A 22,787-nucleotide genomic window follows, 5' to 3' on the forward strand; every position below is an offset into this window, starting at 1 on the left:
GTATAGGGGACAGGGATACTGGAGTGATGGAGGTAGATATATATAGGGGACAGGGATACTGGAGTGATGGAGGTAGATATGTATAGGGGACAGGGATACTGTAGTGATGGAGGTAGAAATGTATAGGGGTAAGAGGACAGGGATACTGGAGTGATGTAGGTAGATATGTATAGGGGAAGGTGACAGGCATACTGGAGTGATGGAGGTAGATATGTATAGGAGACAGGGATACTGGAGTGATGGAGGTAGATATATATAGGAGTAAGGTGACAGGGATGCTGGAGTGATGGAGGTAGATATGTATAAGGGACAGGGATACTGGAGTGATGGAGGTAGATATGTATAGGAGAAAGGTGACAGGGATACTGGAGTGATGGAGGTAGATATGTATAGGGGACAGGGATACTAGAGTGATGGAGGTAGATATGTATAGGGGTAAGGGGACAGGGATACTGTAGTGATGGAGGTAGATATGTATAGGAGAAAGGTGACAGGGATACTGGAGTGATGGAGGTAGATATGTATAGGGGTAAGGTGACAGGGATACTGGAGTGATGGAGGTAGATATGTATAGGGAGTAAGGTGACAGGGATACTGGAGTGATGGAGGTAGATATGTATAGGAGTAAGGTGACAGGGATACTGGAGTGATGGAGGTAGATATGTAGAGGGGTAAGGGGACAGGGATACTAGAGTGATGGAGGTAGATATGTATAGGGTTAAGGGGACAGGGATACTGGAGTGATGGAGGTAGATATGTATAGGGGTAAGGGGACAGGGATACTGGAGTGATGGAGGTAGATATGTATAGGGGTAAGGGGACAGGGATACTGGAGTGATGGAGGTAGATATGTATAGGGGTAAGGGACAGGGATACTGGAGTGATGGAGGTAGATATGTATAGGGTAAGGGGACAGGGATACTGGAGTGATGGAGGTAGATATGTATAGGGGTAAGGGGACAGGGATACTGTAGTGATGGAGGTAGATATGTATAGGGAAGGTGACACGGATACTGGAGTGAGGGAGGTAGATATGTATAGGAGACAGGGATACTGGAGTGATGGAGGTAGATATGTATAGGGGACAGGGATACTGGAGTGATGGAGGTAGATATGTATAGGGGTAAGGGGACAGGGATACTGGAGTGATGGAGGTAGATATGTATAGTGGGAGTGATGGAGGTAGATATGTAGAGGGGTAAGGGGACAGGGATAGTGGAGTGATGGAGGTAGATATGTATAGCGGTAAGAGGACAGGGATACTGGAGTGATGGAGGTAGATATGTATAGGGGTAAGGGGACAGGGATACTGGAGTGATGGAGGTAGATATGTATAGGGGTAAGGGGGCAGGGATACTGGAGTGATGGAGGTAGATATGTATAGGGGTAAGGGGACAGGGATACTGGAGTGATGGAGGTAGATATGTATAGGTGACAGGGATACTAGAGTGATGGAGGTAGATATGTATAGGAGTAAGGTGACAGGGATACTGGAGTGATGGTGGTAGATATGTATAGGAGTAAGGTGACAGGGATACTAGAGTGATGGAGGTAGATATGTATAAGGGTAAGGTGAAAGGGATACTAGAGTGATGGAGGTAGATATGTATAGGGGTAAGGTGATAGGGATACTGGAGTGATGGAGGTAGATATGTATAGGGGTAAGGGGACAGGGATACTGGAGTGATGGAGGTAGATATGTATAGGAGTAAGGGGACAGGGATACTGGAGTGGTGGAGGTAGACATGTATAGGGGGAAGGTGACAGGGATACTGGAGTGAGGGAGGTAGATATGTATAGGAGTAAGGGGACAGGGATACTGGAGTGATGGAGGTAGACATGTATAGGGGGAAGGTGACAGGGATACTGGAGTGAGGGAGGTAGATATGTATAGGAGTAAGGGGACAGGGATACTGGAGTGGTGGAGGTAGATATGTATAGGAGACAGGGATACTGGAGTGATGGAGGTAGATATGTATAGGGGACAGGGATACTGGAGTGATGGAGGTAGATATATATAGGGGACAGGGATACTGGAGTGATGGAGGTAGATATGTATAGGGGACAGGGATACTGTAGTGATGGAGGTAGAAATGTATAGGGTAAGAGGACAGGGATACTGGAGTGATGTAGGTAGATATGTATAGGGGAAGGTGACAGGCATACTGGAGTGATGGAGGTAGATATGTATAGGAGACAGGGATACTGGAGTGATGGAGGTAGATATATATAGGAGTAAGGTGACAGGGATGCTGGAGTGATGGAGGTAGATATGTATAAGGGACAGGGATACTGGAGTGATGGAGGTAGATATGTATAGGAGAAAGGTGACAGGGATACTGGAGTGATGGAGGTAGATATGTATAGGGGACAGGGATACTAGAGTGATGGAGGTAGATATGTATAGGGGTAAGGGGACAGGGATACTGTAGTGATGGAGGTAGATATGTATAGGAGAAAGGTGACAGGGATACTGGAGTGATGGAGGTAGATATGTATAGGGGTAAGGTGACAGGGATACTGGAGTGATGGAGGTAGATATGTATAGGAGTAAGGTGACAGGGATACTGGAGTGATGGAGGTAGATATGTATAGGAGTAAGGTGACAGGGATACTGGAGTGATGGAGGTAGATATGTAGAGGGGTAAGGGGACAGGGATACTAGAGTGATGGAGGTAGATATGTATAGGGTTAAGGGGACAGGGATACTGGAGTGATGGAGGTAGATATGTATAGGGGTAAGGGGACAGGGATACTGGAGTGATGGAGGTAGATATGTATAGGGGTAAGGGGACAGGGATACTGGAGTGATGGAGGTAGATATGTATAGGGGTAAGGGGACAGGGATACTGGAGTGATGGAGGTAGATATGTATAGGGGTAAGGGGACAGGGATACTGGAGTGATGGAGGTAGATATGTATAGGGGTAAGGGGACAGGGATACTGTAGTGATGGAGGTAGATATGTATAGGGGAAGGTGACACGGATACTGGAGTGAGGGAGGTAGATATGTATAGGAGACAGGGATACTGGAGTGATGGAGGTAGATATGTATAGGGGACAGGGATACTGGAGTGATGGAGGTAGATATGTATAGGGGTAAGGGGACAGGGATACTGGAGTGATGGAGGTAGATATGTATAGTGGGAGTGATGGAGGTAGATATGTAGAGGGGTAAGGGGACAGGGATAGTGGAGTGATGGAGGTAGATATGTATAGCGGTAAGAGGACAGGGATACTGGAGTGATGGAGGTAGATATGTATAGGGGTAAGGGGACAGGGATACTGGAGTGATGGAGGTAGATATGTATAGTGGGAGTGATGGGGGTAGATATGTAGAGGGGTAAGGGGACAGGAATACTGGGGTGATGGAGGTAGATATGTAGAGGGGTAAGGGGACAGGGATACTGGAGTGATGGAGGTAGATATGTATAGGAGTAAGGGGACAGGGATAATGTAGTGATGGAGGTAGATATGTAGAGGGGTAAGGTGACAGGGATACTGGAGTGATGGAGGTAGATATGTAGAGGGGTAAGGGGACTTGGCAACAGGATATAAGATAAACAGAGTAGCAGCAGCTTGATTGTGAGAGGGTGTGCGGGTGTGTAGAGTCAGTATAAATGTATGTGCATATGAGTGAGAAAATTATGGAGTGAGTGTTTGTGTGAGTGTTGGATTGACAGTGTGTGTGTGAGTGTGTAGGGCCCTGTGAGTATGTATAGAGACTGTGGAAATACTGAAATAAAAAATGTCAATAAAGATACAAGATCATGTAAATATGATTGGTGGATTCAAGTAAAGTACTTCATGCGCGTGTGCGTGTGTGCGTGTGCATGTGTGTGTGTGTGTGTGTGTGTTTTGCAGGGAAAAGTGCTGGGACAGTAGGTAGCCTAACGATTAAAGACATTGGACCAGTAACTGAAAGGTCACTAATTCAAATCCCAGAGCCGACTAGGTGAAAAACCTGTCTATGTGCCACTGATCAGGCGTTTAACCCTAATTGCTCCTGTCAGTCTCTCTGGAGAGTCTGCTAAATGACTAGCTCTGATTGTTCTGGTAACTTTCCCAAAATGACAAGGTTTTTCAGAAATCCTGGCTGGAAGATTTATGGAATCATGAGGGAATAAGCAGGATATCAGGAATCCGACCAACCAGTATTTCTAGAAAACCTGACATTTAAAAAAAAAATGACCTGCATTGTGCTGCCCTACTCCTGATTCGACTACTCTAGTAATCTTGGCATCGACCTAGGCCAATCTACACCAAAAGAAATAAGAGAGATATGGGCAGTTCAAAAAAGAGGAGAGAGATTGTTTGAGGTGAGTGGATAGCCGTGGAGAGGTAAATCTCTATGGCAACTGTTGAGCCAACACTCTCCACACACTTCAGTAGGTGTATTTCAGTAGGTTACTTCAGTAGGTGTAGTTCAGTAGGTTACTTCAGTAGGTGTAGTTCAGTAGGTGTACTTCAGTAGGTGTACTTAAGTAGGTGTACTTCAGCAGATGTCCTTCAGTAGGTGTACTTCAGTAGGTGTACTTCAGTAGGTGTACTTCAGTAGGTGTACTTCATTAGATGTCCTTCAGTAGATGTTCTTCAGTAGGTGTACTTCATTAGATGTCCTTCAGTAGGTGTCCTTCAGTAGGTGTACTTCATTAGATGTCCTTCAGTAGGTGTCCTTCAGTAGGTGTCCTTCAGTAGATGTACTTCAGTAGGTGTACTTCATTAGATGTCCTTCAGTAGGTGTACTTCAGTAGGTGTACTTCAGTAGGTGTACTTCAGTAGATGTCCTTCAGTAGGTGTACTTCAGTAGGTGTACTTCAGTAGGTGTACTTCAGTAGATGTACTTCAGTAGGTGTCCTTCAGTAGGTGTACTTCAGTAGGTGTACTTCAGTAGGTGTACTTCAGTAGGTGTCCTTCAGTAGATGTACTTCAGTAGGTGTCCTTCAGTAGGTGTACTTCAGTAGGTGTACTTCAGTAGGTGTACTTCAGTAGATGTCCTTCAGTAGATGTACTTCAGTAGGTGTACTTCAGTAGGTGTACTTCAGTAGATGTCCTTCAGTAGGTGTACTTCAGTAGGTGTACTTCAGTAGGTGTACTTCAGTAGATGTCCTTCAGTAGATGTACTTCAGTAGGTGTACTTCAGTAGGTGTACTTCAGTAGGTGTACTTCAGTAGATGTCCTTCAGTAGATGTACTTCAGTAGGTGTACTTCAGTAGGTGTACTTCAGTAGGTGTACTTCAGTAGATGTCCTTCAGTAGATGTACTTCAGTAGGTGTACTTCAGTAGGTGTACTTCAGTAGGTGTACTTCAGTAGATGTCCTTCAGTAGATGTACTTCAGTAGGTGTACTTCAGTAGGTGTACTTCAGTAGGTGTACTTCAGTAGGTGTACTTCAGTAGATGTCCTTCAGTAGATGTACTTCAGTAGGTGTACTTCAGTAGGTGTACTTCAGTAGGTGTACTTCAGTAGATGTCCTTCAGTAGATGTACTTCAGTAGGTGTACTTCAGTAGGTGTACTTCAGTAGATGTCCTTCAGTAGATGTCCTTCAGTAGATGTACTTCAGTAGGTGTACTTCAGTAGGTGTACTTCAGTAGACGTCCTTCAGTAGATGTACTTCAGTAGGTGTACTTCAGTAGGTGTACTTCAGTAGGTGTACTTCAGTAGATGTCCTTCAGTAGATGTACTTCAGTAGATGTCCTTCAGTAGGTGTACTTCAGTAGGTGTACTTCAGTAGGTGTACTTCAGTAGGTGTACTTCAGTAGGTGTACTTCAGTAGGTGTACTTCAGTAGGTGTACTTCAGTAGGTGTACTTCAGTAGATGTACTTCAGTAGATGTACTTCAGTAGGTGTACTTCAGTAGGTGTACTTCAGTAGGTGTACTTCAGTAGGTGTACTTCAGTAGATGTACTTCAGTAGATGTACTTCAGTAGATGTCCTTCAGTAGGTGTACTTCAGTAGGTGTACTTCAGTAGGTGTACTTCAGTAGGTGTACTTCAGTAGGTGTACTTCAGTAGGTGTACTTCAGTAGGTGTAGTAGTGTACTTCAGTAGGTGTACTTCAGTAGGTGTACTTCAGTAGATGTACTTCAGTAGATGTTCTTCAGTAGATGTACTTCAGTAGGTGTACTTCAGTAGGTGTACTTCAGTAGGTGTACTTCAGTAGATGTCCTTCAGTAGATGTACTTCAGTAGGTGTACTTCAGTAGATGTCCTTCAGTAGATGTACTTCAGTAGGTGTACTTCAGTAGGTGTACTTCAGTAGGTGTACTTCAGTAGGTGTACTCACATTATGTTTGTTTGTAAGTGTGTGTGTGTAGGGTCATGTTTTCCTGCAAGTATTTGGATCCAAGGTAGAAAAACAACAGCTTCAATGTGGGAGAAAGGGAAGCTTCTGTGAAGGGAGGAGGGAGGGAAGGAGGGAGGGAGGGTGAAGAATGGAGGCAATAGAAGTTTCCAAATCCCCCTCCCTCCCTCCCTACACCTACCCGACCCCTCTCTGTGCTTTACCCCACCCAATCCTGCCACTCCCCTACTCCGTCCTACCTCACTGTGTCCAGACTCACTCACTTGTGTTTTGTGTGGCGGTGAACCCAAAGAACAATCCTCACTCTCTTTTCCCAAAATAAGCCTATAGGGGGAGGGAGAGGGAGGGGGAAGGGGAAGGAGAGGGAGGGAGGGCGGGGGAGGGAAGGAGGGGAGCGGGGAGAGGGAGGGGGAGGGAGGGGGAAGGGGAGGGGGAAGGGTGAGGGAGAGGGAGGGGGAGGGAGGGGGAAGGGGGAAGGGGAAGGAGAGGGAGGGCGGGGCGGAGGGGGAGTGGGGAGAGGGAGGGGGAGGGAGGGAGGGGGAAGGGGGAGGGGGAAGGGGGAGGGAGAGGGAGTGGAGAGGGAAGGGGAGGGGAGAGGGAAGGGGAGGGAGAGGGAGGGGAGAGGGAAGGGGAGGGGGAAGGGGAGGGAGGGGGAGGGAGGGAGAGGGAGGGAGGGGGGAAGGGGAGGGAGAGGGAGGGGGAGAGGGGTTAAGGGGGAGGGAGAGGGAGGGAGGGGAGGGAGAGGGAGGGGAGGGAGAGGGAAGGGGGGAAGGGGAGGGAGCGCAGAATAAAGCCACAGTGAGGAGAGGAGATTGGACTTGCGAGGTGCACAGGCCCTGGTTATAAGCTGTGGATGTGGAACTGTACAAGCTGAAGTCACTGCACTTACCTCTCAGCCAAGCCGACTAGAATACCCTGCCTGCCTGTACTGTCGCTCTCTCTCTCTCTCTCTCTCTCTCTCTCTCTCTCTCTCTCTCTCTCTCTCCTTCCCTCCTAGAGTTGGAGCGCTGAGATTTGGAAAGTGCGCCTCAGACCCACTTTTGGTCAGCCTAAAGACTGTACAGAGACGGTTTTCCACTCCTCTCTCTTCCCTTCGATCCAACTCTCAGTCACTCTCTCACTCGCTCCCTCTCTCACTGCAGAAGCACATGGACTACATTTTCTCCAGAGAGACAGAGAAAGAAGCAAAACAAAAATAACATTTGTTCCACCTGCCATTGGTGAAAATATTAAAATTGTTCTGTTTTTGGACAAACTCGGACCAGCTTTCAAACCAGCGGCATTGCAACGTTTATTTATATATATTTTTATTCTCTTTCGTTCCTTTGAAATTGACTGATCTGATACCATCCTAATTTCTCTGGGAGACATGCGTGGCTGAAGGAGAAGAGGAGCCAGAGACCAACCTGAAATTAACACCTCGTTGACATCCTCTCACATCCCGTTCCTCCATCTACCCTTCAACGCTTGGAGGAGAGAAAAAAAGGTAAGCCCCCTGTCCTCTTCCCTCCTCTCCCTTAAGTGTCTCTCCATTTACCTCTCATCCCTCCATCCTGTCGTCCCTCATTGTTTTCCTCACATTGTGTCGCCGCAGTAACGAGAGCCGAGAGCCAAAGGCAACAGAAAAGGGAGAAAGAAAGAAAAAACAGACAGAGCAATAAGTCATGGGACCTGCGTAGTACTCTGCGTTGCTGAAGGAAACCTAGCCCAAGGCAGGGACAGAGAAGATTAGAAACTACCAATGCAACTCTTATACCCAGTTTTCTCCCTGTCTGTCAATTTATATCATATATACTGTTACACTTATAATAACAGCCATATTATTATTACTATGTGTTATTATGATTCCTCAGAGTGGAATGTGACTTTCAGCAGGAATGCCGAGATACACTGCCTCTGGTATGATAGAGGCATCCTACTCTCTCTCTCTCTCTCTCTCTCTCTCTCTCTCTCTCTCTCTCTCTCTCTCTCTCTCTCTCTCTCTCTCTCTCTCTCTCTCTCTGTCTCTCTCTCTCTCTCTCTCTCTCTCTCTCTCTCTCTCTCTCTCTCTCTCTCTCTCTCTCTCTCTCTCTCTCTCTCTCTCTCTCTCTCTCTCTCTCCCTGTCTGTCCGTCTGTCTGTCACTCGCTCTGTCTCTGTCTCTGTCTCTGTCTCTGTCTCTGTCTCTGTCTCTCTCTCTCTGTCTCTCTCTCTCTGTCTCTCCCTGTCTGTCTGTCTGTCACTCTCTCTCTCTCTCTCTCTCTCTCTCTCTCTCTCTCTCTCTCTCTCTGTCTCTCCCTGTCTGTCTGTCACTCTCTCTCTCTCTCTCTCTCTCTCCCTTCTCTATCTCTTTTAGTGCGCTGCGTCGCCCCTGGCATGCAGGGTTACATTCCTCTGAAATGACATCCGTCCATCACTGAGAAGGAGGAATATTCATGACTCTGAGTCATGCAGCGGGCAATGTGAGAGAGAGACACATAGAAAGAGATGGAGAGAGGGATGGAGAGAGAAAAAGAGAGAGCGAGAAAGAGAGAGAGGTTGAGAGAGAGGGGGATAGAGACACACACAGAGAGAGAGAGAGAGATAGCGAGAGACGAAAGGCTAGAAATCTGAAAGTAAATTGTATTGGTCACACGCCCCAAATACAACAGTGAAATGCTTATTTACAAGCCCTTAACCAACAATGTTTTAAGAAGTTTTAAGAAGAAAATAGATAAGTAACAAATAGAAAATAAAAGTAACAAACAACCAAACAGCAGCAGTAAAAGAACAATAATTGAGGTAATATGTACATGTAGGTAGAGTTAAAGTGACTATGCATGGATAATAAATTGAGAATAGCAGCTGCTTAAAAGGGGGAGCAATGTAATTAGTCTGGGTAGCCCTTTGATTAGCTGTTCAGGAGTCTAATGTCTTGAGGGTAGAAGCTGGCCTTTTGGGCCTAGTCTTGGTGCTCCGGTACCACTTTCTGTGCGGTAGCAGAGAGAATAGTCTATGACTAGGGTTGTTGTCCTGGCACCACACGGTCAGGTCTCTGACCTCCTCCCTATAGGCTGTGTCATCATTGTTGGTGATCAGGCCTACAACTGTTGTGTCATCGGCAAACTTAATGATGCTGTTGGAGTCGTGCCTGGCCATGCAGTCATGAGTGAACAGGGAGTACAGGAGGAGTACAGGAGGGGACTGAGGCGTCCCTGTGTTTAGGATCAGTGTGGCGGATGTGTTGTTACCTACTCTTACCACCTGGGGGAGGCCCGTCAAGAAGTCCAGGATCCAGTTGCAGAGGGAGGTGTTTAGTCCCAGGGTCCTTAGATTAGAGATGAGCTTTGAGGGCTCTATGGTGTTTAACGCTGAGCTGTAGTCAATGAATAGCATTCTCACATAAGTGTTCCTTTTGTCCAGGTGGGAAAGGGCAGTGTTTAGTGCAATAGAGATTGCATCATCTGTGGATCTCTTGGGGCGGTATGCAAATTGGAGTGGGTCTAGGGTTTCTGGGACAATGGTGTTGACTTGAGCTATGACCAGCACTTTCAAAGCACTTCATGGCTACAGACGTGATTTATATGGGTCGGTAGTCATTTAGGCAGGTTACCTAAGTATTCTTGAGCACAGGGACTATGGTGGTCTGCTTGAATCATGTTGATATTACAGACTCAGTCAGGGCCAGGTTGGTAGTATATAGACAGCTACAAAACATACAGATGAAAACTCCCTTGGTAAATAGTGTGGTCTATAGCTTATCATGAGATACACTACCTCAGGTGAGCAAAACATCAAGACTTCCTTAGATTTTGTGCACCAGCTGTTGTTTTTCAAATATTCATAGACCGCCACCCCTTGTTTTGCGAGAGGCCGCTGTTCTACCCTCCCGAAAAATCTTAAAACCAGCCAGCTGTGTGTTATTCATGTCGTCGTTCAGCCATGATTCGGTGAAACATAAGATATTATAGTTTTAAATAAATCCTCTTAATAAGCATAGGCCTACTTTTTCGAACATTCTGTTAAAAATCGCGCAACATTTCAACGTCCTGCTACTCATGCCAAGAATATAGTATATGCATATTTACATTTACATTTACATTTAAGTCATTTAGCAGACGCTCTTATCCAGAGCGACTTACAAATTGGTGCATTCACCTTATGACATCCAGTGGAACAGCCACTTACAATAGTGCATCTAAATCTTTTTAGGGGGGTGAGAAGGATTACTTACCCTATCCTAGGTATTCCTTGAAGAGGTGGGGTTTCAGGTGTCTCCGGAAGGTGGTGATTGACTCCGCTGTCCTGGCGTCGTGAGGGAGTTTGTTCCACCATTGGGGGGCCAGAGCAGCGAACAGTTTTGACTGGGCTGAGCGGGAACTGTACTTCCTCAGTGGTAGGGAGGCGAGCAGGCCAGAGGTGGATGAACGCAGTGCCCTTGTTTGGGTGTAGGGCCTGATCAGAGCCTGGAGGTACTGAGGTGCCGTTCCCCTCACAGCTCCGTAGGCAAGCACCATGGTCTTGTAGCGGATGCGAGCTTCAACTGGAAGCCAGTGGAGAGAGCGGAGGAGCGGGGTGACGTGAGAGAACTTGGGAAGGTTGAACACCAGACGGGCTGCGGCGTTCTGGATGAGTTGTAGGGGTTTAATGGCACAGGCAGGGAGCCCAGCCAACAGCGAGTTGCAGTAATCAAGACGGGAGATGACAAGTGCCTGGATTAGGACCTGCGCCGCTTCCTGTGTGAGGCAGGGTCGTACTCTGCGGATGTTGTAGAGCATGAACCTACAGGAACGGGACACCGCCTTGATGTTAGTTGAGAACGACAGGGTGTTGTCCAGGATCACGCCAAGGTTCTTAGCGCTCTGGGAGGAGGACACAATGGAGTTGTCAACCGTGATGGCGAGATCATGGAACGGGCAGTCCTTCCCCGGGAGGAAGAGGAGCTCCGTCTTGCTGAGGTTCAGCTTGAGGTGGTGATCCGTCATCCACACTGATATGTCTGCCAGACATGCAGAGATGCGATTCGCCACCTGGTCATCAGAAGGGGGAAAGGAGAAGATTAATTGTGTGTCGTCTGCATAGCAATGATAGGAGAGACCATGTGAGGTTATGACAGAGCCAAGTGACTTGGTGTATAGCGAGAATAGGAGAGGGCCTAGAACAGAGCCCTGGGGGACACCAGTGGTGAGAGCGCGTATGATTAGTATGTGTGGATAGAAAACACTCTGAAGTTTCTAAAACTGGTTAAATCACGGCTGTGACTATAACAGGACGTGTGTTTCGTGAAAAAGCCCAAGGAAAACTGATCACCAAAAAGGAAAAAAAATATCAATGCGCCAGTTCCCTGTGTTGTCTATGGCAAGGCAAAATAGATAGGGCCCAGTTTACAAGTCCTACAGCTTCCACACGATGTCGCCAGTCTTGGCAATTGCCTTGAGGTTGTTCCTTGGTCAAATGAAGAAGAGACACCCCATGTCATCCGGTCCTCGACAGGATGTTTTGGAAGAGACATTTTCGACCATCATTTGAAGACGTGGAGCTATTGAATACACATCGCCCCGTGATCAATTTGATAGATTATTAACGTTTACTAATACCTAAAGATGGATTACAAAAGTAGTTTGAAGTGTTTTGTCAAAGTTTATAGGTAACTTTTTTAATTTAAAAAAATGACATTGCGTTTTGAAATGGTGTTTTTTCCTGGATCACATACATCTTCATAAATGGACATTTTGGGTATATATGGACCGATTTAATCGAGAAAAAAAAGACCCAATAGTGATGTTCATGGGACATATAGGAGTGCCAACAAAGAAGCTCGTCAAAGGTAATGAATATTTTATATTTTATTTCTGCGTTTTGTGTAGCGCCGGCTATGCTAATTCTTTTGTTTACGTCCCCTTGAGGTATTTCGGGGTGTTGCATACTATCAGATAATAGCTTCTCATGCTTTCGCCGAAAAGCATTTTAAAAATCTGACTTGGTGGCTAGATTCACAACGAGTGTAGCTTTAATTGAGTACCTTGCATGTGTGTTTTAATGAAAGTTTGAGTTTTAACGAGTGCTATTAGCATTTGGCGTGGCACATTTGCATTTTCTGTTGGCTAGGTGGGACGCCAGCGTGTCGGGTGACACCAAGAGGTTTTAATATCCCGTTGGTAGGATATATACGTATTTTATTATTGATTGATTGTACGTTGGCTAATAGGACCGATGGTAAAGATAGATTACCCTCTCGGCGTCGGATCCTTACAAGGCACCAGAACCTTCGTTGCCGATTCGCCGTCTCTTTCTGCTGCAAATGACAGGGATGAGGGCCTTGTCTGGTGTCCGACTCGTTGAAGAAAGAGTATTCCTCCAGCACGGAGTAATCGCTGCCCTGAAATCAAGAAGATCTTTTCAGTCATAAGACGTGGCAGAAACATTAAGTACGAAATAAGGTACAAATAATGCGAAAAAACAAACACAATAGCACAATTGGTTGGAGATCTTAACCTGTCTAGGACACTGGTTCTTAATGCAACCGCTGTGTCAGATTTTTTTTAAAACGTTACGAAAAAAGCATACCGTGCAATAATCTGAGACGGTGCTCAGGAGTAAATACAGTATATTTCTCCGCCATGTTGGAGTCAACAGAAATACGAAATTACATCATAAATATTCCCTTACCTTTGATGATCTTTCAGCAGAATGCAGTGCAAGGAATCCTAGTTCCGCAATAAATCGTTTTGTTTCATAATGTCCATTACTAGTGTCCAATTAGCTACTTTTGCTAACACTTTTAGTTCACATGTCCAAAAGCTGGCGCTGGTCCAGGCGAACTCGGATGAAAACTTCAAAAAGTTATATTCCAGGTTGAATAAACTGGTCAAACTAAGTAGAGAATCAATCTTCAGGATGTTATTATCATATATATGCAATAACGTTCCAACCGGAGAATACATTTTTGTCTACAGAGTAATGGAACGCAAGGCGATACAATGACTACTGCGCGTAACCAGGAACTGTCATTCTGCCAGACCAGTGACTCAAATAGCTGCCATCCGGTCCCACATCACACTAGAGGCTTCATTCCACGTTCTACTGACTGTTGACATCTAGTGGAAGGCGTAGGAGGTGCGAACAGATCCATATCTTATTTGGATGTGAATAGGCGATGAAAACCAACCAGCCCCAGAATTTCCAACTTCCTGTTTGGAAGTTTGCCTGCCCTATGAGTTCTGTTATACTCACAGACATAATTCAAACAGTTTTAGAAACTTCAGAGTGTTTTCTATCCAATAGTAATAATAATATGCATATACAGTGCCTTGCGAAAGTATTCGGCCCCCTTGAACTTTGCGACCTTTTGCCACATTTCAGGCTTCAAACATAAAGATATAAAACTGTATTTTTTTGTGAAGAATCAACAACAAGTGGGACACAATCATGAAGTGGGACAACATTTATTGAATATTTCAAACTTTTTTAACAAATCAAAAACTCTACAACCATCCTTCCCCCTCCCCTCTACAACCATCCTTCCCCCTCCCCCACCCTCTACAACCATCCTTCCCCCTCCCCTCCCCTCTACAACCATCCTTCCCCCTCCCCTCTACAACCATCCTTCCCCCTCCCCCACCCTCTACAACCATCCTTCCCCTCCCTCCCCTCTACAACCATCCTTCCCCTTCCCCCACCCTCTACAACCATCCTTCCCCCTCCCCTCCCCTCTACAACCATCCTTCCCCCTCCCCCACCCTCTACAACCATCCTTCCCCCTCCCCTCCCCTCTACAACCATCCTTCCCCCTCCCCCACCCTCTACAACCATCCTTCCCCCCCCTCCCCTCTACAACCATCCTTCCCCTCCCCCACCCTCTACAACCACCCTTCCCCCTCCCCCACCCGCTACAACCATCCTTCCCCCTCCCCTACCCTCTACAACCATCCTTCCCCTCCCCTACCCTTTACAACCATCCTTCCCCTTCCCCCACCCTCTACAACCATCCTTCCCCCTCCCCCCACCCTCTACAACCATCCTTCCCCCCCTCCCCCACCCTCTACAACCATCCTTCCCCCTCCCCCACCCTCTACAACCATCCTTCCCCTCCCCACCCTCTACAACCATCCTTTACGCTCCCGCTACCAATATCGCAACACTCCCACTACCGCACCACTCCACTACCGCTCCACTCCAGTACCGCTCCACTCCACTGCATCTCCACTCCACTACTCCCAACCGCTCCACTCCACTACATCTCCACTCCACTACTCCCAACCGCTCCACTCCACTACCGCTCCACTCCACTACATTTCCACTCCACAATTCCCAACCGCTCCACTCCACTACCGCTCCACTCCACTACCGCTCCACTCCATTACATCTCCACTCCACTACTCCCAACTGCTCCACTCCACTACCACTCCACTACATTTCCACTCCACAATCCCCAACCGCTCCACTCCACTCCACTACCGCTCCACTCCACTACATCTCCACTCGACTACTCCCAACCGCTCCACTCCACTACCGCTCCACTCCACTACATTTCCAATACACTAACCTCAACCGCTCCACTACTACTATCACTCCACTCCAATACCACTACCGAAACCGCTCCACTCACAACCACAACTGATAACACTCAACTCAACTCCACTACTGCTCCACTACCACTATCGCTCCACTAGTACTACCGCTCCACTCCACTACCGCTCCACTCCACTATCGCTCCACTACCACTACCGCTCCACTCCACTACCACTATCGCTCCACTCCACTACCACTATCGCTCCACTACCACTACCACTCCCGCTCCACTCCACTACCACTCCACTCCACTACCACTATTGCTCCACTCCACTACCGCTCCACTCCACTACCACTATCGCTCCACTACCACTATCGCTCCACTACCACTACCACTACTCCACTCCACTCCACTCCACTACCGCTCCACTCCACTCCACTACCACTATCGCTCCACTACCACTATTGCTCCACTACAACTACCGCTCCACTCCACTACTGCTCTACTCCACTACCACTATCGCTCCACTACTACTACCGCTCCACTCCACTACCGCTCCACTCCACTACCGCTCCACTCCACTACCGCTCCACTCCATTACATCTCCACTCCACTACTCCCAACTGCTCCACTCCACTACACTACATCTCCACTCCACAATCCCCAACCGCTCCACTCCACTACCGCTCCACTCCACTACCGCTCCACTCCACTACATCTCCACTCGACTACTCCCAACCGCTCCGCTCCACTACCGCTCCACTCCACTACATCTCCACTCCACTACTCCCAACCGCTCCACTACCGCTCCACTCCACTACATTTCCAATACACTAACCCCAACCGCTCCACTACTACTATCACTCCACTCCAATACCACTACTGAAACCGCTCCACTCACAACCACAACTGATAACACTCAACTCAACTCCACTACTGCTCCACTACACCTATCGCTCCACTAGTACTACCGCTCCACTCCACTACCGCTCCACTCCACTCCACTATCGCTCCACTACCACTATCGCTCCACTCCACTACCGCTCCACTCCACTACCACTATACCGCTCCACTACCACTACCGCTCCACTCCACTACCACTCCACTCCACTACCGCTCCACTACCACTATCGCTCCACTACCACTATCGCTCCACTCCACTACCGCTCCACTCCACTACCACTATCGCTCCACTACCACTATCGCTCCACTACCACTACTACTCCACTCCACTCCACTACCGCTCCACTCCACTACCACTATCGCTCCACTACCACTATCGCTCCACTCCAACTACCGCTCCACTCCACTACTGCTCCAAACCACCTCCACTATCGCTCCACTCCACCTCCACTCCACTCCACTAGCACTATCGCGCCAATCCACTGCCGCTCCACTCCACTACCGCTCCACTCCACTACCACTATCGCTCCACTACCACTATCGCTCCACTACCACTATCGCTCCACTCCACTACCGCTCCACTCCACTACCACTATCGCTCCACTACCACTATCGCTCCACTACCACTACTACTCCACTCCACTCCACTACCGCTCCACTCCACTACCACTATCGCTCCACTACCACTATCGCTCCACTACAACTATCGCTCCACTCCACTACTGCTCCACTCCACCTCCACTATCGCTCCACTCCACCTCCACTCCACTCCACTACCACTATCGCGCCAATCCACTACCGCTCCACTCCACTACCGCTCCAATACCACTATCGCTCCACTACTACTACCGCTCCACTCCATTACCACTCCACTCCACTACTGCTCCACTCCACTACCACTCCACTCCACTACCACTCCACTACCACTATTGCTCCACCACCACTATTGCTCCACTACCACTACCACTCCACTCCACTCCACTACCACTCCACTCCACTACCACTATCGCTCCACTACCACTATCGCTCCACTACAACTACCGCTCCACTCCACTACTGCTCCACTCCACTACCACTATCGCTCCACTCCACCTCCACTCCACTCCACTACCACTATCGTTCCACTCCACTGCCGCTCCACTCCACTACCGCTCCACTCCACTACCACTATCACTCCACTACTACTACCGCTCCACTCCATTACCACTCCACTCCACTACCACTGCCACTCCACTCCACTGCCGCTCCACTCCACTACTGCTCCACTCCACTCCACTACAGCTCCACTCCACTCCACTACCGCTCCACTCCACTACCGCTCCACTCCACTCCACTACCACCACCAATAACACTACCACTACCACTACCACTCCATTACCACTCCACTACCTCTTCCACTACCACTACCACTACCACTGCAACCCCACTACCACTAATACTACCACTACCACTACCACTAATACTACCACTACCACTACCACTACCACTCTACTACCACCACCAATACCACCACCACCACCACTACCACTGCCACCCCACTACCACTACCACTACCACTACCACTACTACTACCACTACCACTCCATTACTACTACCACTACCACTCCGCTACCACTATCACTACCACTACCACTACCACTACCACGACCACTACTACTACCACTACCACTACCACTACTACTACCACTACCACTCCACTACCACTACCACTACCACTACCACTACCATCCCATTACCACTACCACGAATACTACCACTACCACTACCCCTACTCCACCACTACCACTACCACTCCCACTACCATCCCATTACCACTACCACTACCCCTCCACCACCACTACCACTACCACTCCCACTACCATCCCTATACCACTACCACGAATACTACCACTACCACTACCACTCCACTACCACTACCACTACCACTACCACTCCATTACCACTACCACTCCACTACCACTACCACTACCACTACCACTACTACTACCACTACCACTACATTATCACTACCACTACCACTACCACTACCACTAACACTAACACTACCACTACCACTCCAATACCACTACCACTACCACTCCATTACCACTACCACTCCAATACCACTACCACTACCACTCCAATACCACTACCACTACCACTCCATTACCACTACCACTACCGCTCCATTACTACTACCACTACAACTACGACCACCTTCACTACCACTACCACTCCATTACCACTACCACTACCACTACCACTCCATTACCACTACCACTACCACTACCACTCCACTCCCACTACCACTACCACTACCACTACCACTACCACTACCACTACCACTCCACTCCACTCCCACTACCACTACCACTACCACTCCATTACTACGACCACTACCACTTCCACTACCACTACATTACCACTACCACTCCATTACCACTACCACTACCACTCCATTACAACTACCATTACTACTACCACTACCACTACCACTACCACTACCACTCCATTACTACTACCACTACCACTACCACTCCATTACCACTAACACTCCAATACCACTACCACTACCACTAGCACCACCACTACCACTCCCACTCCATTACCACTACCACTACCACTCCACTACCACTACCACTACCATCCCATTACCACTACCACTCCATTACAACTACTATTACCACTACCACTACCACTCCATTACTACTACCACTACCACTACCACTCCATTACTACTACCACTACCACTACCACTCCATTACCACTACCACTACCACTACCACTACCACTACCACTCCATTACAACTACTATTACCACTCCACTACCACTACATTACAACTACTATTACCACTACCACTACCACTTCATTACCACTACCACTACCACTCCACCACCACTACCACTACCACTACATTACAACTACTATTACCACTACCACTACATTACCACTACCACTCCATTACAACTACTATTACCACTACCACTACCACTCCATTACTACTACCACTACCACTACATTACTACTACCACTACCACTACCACTACCACTACCACTCCATTACAACTACTATTACCACTACCACTACCACTACCACTACCACTACCACTCCATTACAACTACTATTACCACTACCACTACCACTCCACTACCACTACCACTACCACTACCACTACCACTACCACTACCACTACCACTACCACTCCATTACCACTACCACTACCGCTCCATTACTACTACCACTACCACTACCACTACCACTACCACTACCACTACCACTACCACTCCAATACCACTACCACTACCACTACCACTACCACTCCCACTACCACTACCACTACCACTCCATTACCACTACCACTACCGCTCCATTACTACTACCACTACCACTACCACTACCACTCCATTACCACTACCACTACCACTACCACTCCATTACCACTACGACCACCTTCACTACCACTACCACTCCATTACTACTACCACTACCACTACCACTACCACTCCATTACCACTACCACTACCACTACCACTCCATTACCACTACCACTACCATTACCACTACCACTACCACTACCACTCCATTACCACTACCACTACCACTACCACTCCATTACCGCTACCACTACCACTACCACTCCATTACCACTCCACTCCCACTACCACTACCACTACCACTACCACTCCATTACTACTACCACTACCACTACCACTACCACTCCATTACTACGACCACTACCACTACCACTACCACTACCACTACCACTCCATTACTACTACCACTACCACTACCACTACCACTCCATTACCACTACCACTACCACTCCATTACCACTACCACTAACACTACCACTCCATTACAACTACCATTACCACTACCACTCCATTACCACTACCACTAACACTCCAATACCACTACCACTACCACTACCACTACCATCCCATTACCACTACCACTACCACTACCACCACCACTACCACTCCCACTCCATTACCACTACCACTACCACTCCACTACCACTACCACTACCATCCCATTACCACTACCACTCCATTACAACTACTATTACCACTACCACTACCACTCCATTACTACTACCACTACCACTACCACTCCATTACTACTACCACTACCACTACCACTCCACTACCACTACCACTACCACTACCACTACCACTACCACTCCATTACAACTACTATTACCACTACCACTACCACTACCACTACCACTCCATTACAACTACTATTACCACTCCACTACCACTACATTACAACTACTATTACCACTACCACTACCACTCCATTACCACTACCACTACCACTCCACCACCACTACCACTACCACTACATTACAACTACTATTACCACTACCACTACATTACCACTACCACTCCATTACAACTACTATTACCACTACCACTACCACTCCATTACTACTACCACTACCACTACATTACTACTACCACTACCACTACCACTCCATTACAACTACTATTACCACTACCACTACCACTACCACTCCATTACAACTACTATTACCACTACCACTACCACTCCACTACCACTACCACTACCACTACCACTACCACTACCACTACCACTCCATTACCACTACCACTACCGCTCCATTACTACTACCACTACCACTACCACTACCACTACCACTACCACTACCACTCCAATACCACTACCACTACCACTACCACTCCATTACCACTACCACTACCACTACCACTACCACTACCACTCCATTACCACTACCACTACCACTCCATTACTACTACCACTACCACTACCACTACCACTCCATTACCACTACCACTACCACTACCACTCCATTACCACTACGACCACCTTCACTACCACTACCACTCCATTACTACTACCACTACCACTACCACTACCACTACCACTCCATTACCACTACCACTACCACTACCACTCCATTACCACTACCACTACCACTACCATTACCACTACCACTACCACTACCACTCCATTACCACTACCACTACCACTACCACTACCACTCCATTACCGCTACCACTACCACTACCACTCCATTACCACTCCACTCCCACTACCACTACCACTACCACTCCATTACTACTACCACTACCACTACCACTACCACTCCATTACTACGACCACTACCACTACCACTACCACTACCACTACCACTACCACTACCACTCCATTACTACTACCACTACCACTACCACTACCACTCCATTACCACTACCACTACCACTCCATTACCACTACCACTACCACTACCACTCCATTACAACTACCATTACCACTACCACTCCATTACCACTACCACTAACACTCCATTACCACTACCACTACCACTACCACTACCACTACCACTACCACTACCATCCCATTACCACTACCACTACCACCACCACTACCACTACCACTATCACTCCCACTCCATTACCACTACCACTACCACTACCACTACCACTCCACTACCACTCCATTACAACTACTATTACCACTACCACTACCACTCCATTACTACTACCACTACCACTACCACTCCATTACCACTACCACTACCACTCCACTACCACTACCACTACCACTACCACTACCACTCCATTACAACTACTATTACCACTCCACTACCACTCCATTACCACTACCACTACCACTCCACTACCACTACCACTACCACTCCACTACCACTACCACTCCATTACAACTACTATTACCACTCCACTACCACTACATTACAACTACTATTACCACTACCACTACCACTCCATTACCACTACCACTACCACTCCACCACCACTACCACTACCACTACATTACAACTACTATTACCACTACCACTACATTACCACTACCACTCCATTACAACTACTATTACCACTACCACTACCACTCCATTACTACTACCACGACCACTACATTACTACTACCACTACCACTACCACTACCACTACCACTCCACTACCACTACCACTCCATTACAACTACTATTACCACTACCACTACCACTACCACTCCATTACAACTACTATTACCACTACCACTACCACTCCACTACCACTACCACTACCACTCCATTACCACTACCACTACCACTCCACCACCACTACCACTACCACTACATTACAACTACTATTACCACTACCACTACATTACCACTACCACTCCATTACAACTACTATTACCACTACCACTACCACTCCATTACTACTATCACTACCACTACATTACTACTACCACTACTACTACCACTACCACTCCACTACCACTACCACTACCACTACCACTACCACTCCATTACAACTACTATTACCACTACCACTACCACTCCATTACCACTACCACTACCACTCCACTACCACTACCACTACATTACAACTACTATTACCACTACCACTCCATTACAACTACTATTACTACTACCACTACCACTCCATTACAACTACTATTACCACTACCACTCCATTACAACTACTATTACCACTACCACTACCACTCCACTACCACTACCACTACCACTACCACTACCACCACTCCATTACCACTACCACTACCACTCCGCTCTTTTGGGCTCTATGTGTTATGTGGTGCCAAACTACAGCCCTCGAGTAGTAATAGCAACACTGTGCCGTGTCCATGGCAACCCCATTCTATTGCCATGTATGCTCTGGTCTCTGGACTGGGCGTCTGGCAGTTTTCGGTTCCATTTGAATGTGTATGTGCGTGGCACATTACTTTACAGAGACTGATAGACTCCAACATCTCTATCCACTAACTGCCGTTTCTCGCCTTTGATCTAAAGACCCAACTGTGACCAACAGCACTCACACAACGGTCGTATTGAATTCAGAGAAAATACACACACACACACGCACACGCACACGCACACACACACTCACAGACATGAACACTGTTCCAAGTCATCCAAGCCACACAAACACAAACATAATGGATTCAACATTCACCATCCATGCGTACACACACACTACATTCCCTACCATATTAAACACACACACTACATTCCCTACCATATTAAACACACACACTACATTCCCTACCATATTAAACACACACACACGCACACTACATTCCCTACCATATTAAACACACACACTACATTCCCTA

General features: G+C 47.6%; 1 protein-coding gene across 50 annotated transcripts in view; it reads left to right on the forward strand.

Annotated features, from left to right (window-relative positions):
* The first annotated feature begins 7,118 nt into the window (after positions 1–7,118).
* LOC118372964 (collagen alpha-2(VIII) chain-like) overlaps positions 7,119–22,787 on the forward strand; it is a 116,237-nt gene continuing 100,568 nt past the window's right edge. For all 50 annotated transcript variants that reach the window (XM_052469687.1, XM_052469694.1, XM_052469691.1 and 47 more), the window contains exon 1: positions 7,119–7,788. The gene's annotated coding sequence lies outside the window, so the exon portion shown is untranslated. The remainder of the gene's footprint in view (positions 7,789–22,787) is intronic.

Source organism: Oncorhynchus keta, chromosome 19, assembly GCF_023373465.1.
Source record: "Oncorhynchus keta strain PuntledgeMale-10-30-2019 chromosome 19, Oket_V2, whole genome shotgun sequence".
Lineage (NCBI taxonomy): Eukaryota > Metazoa > Chordata > Actinopteri > Salmoniformes > Salmonidae > Oncorhynchus > Oncorhynchus keta.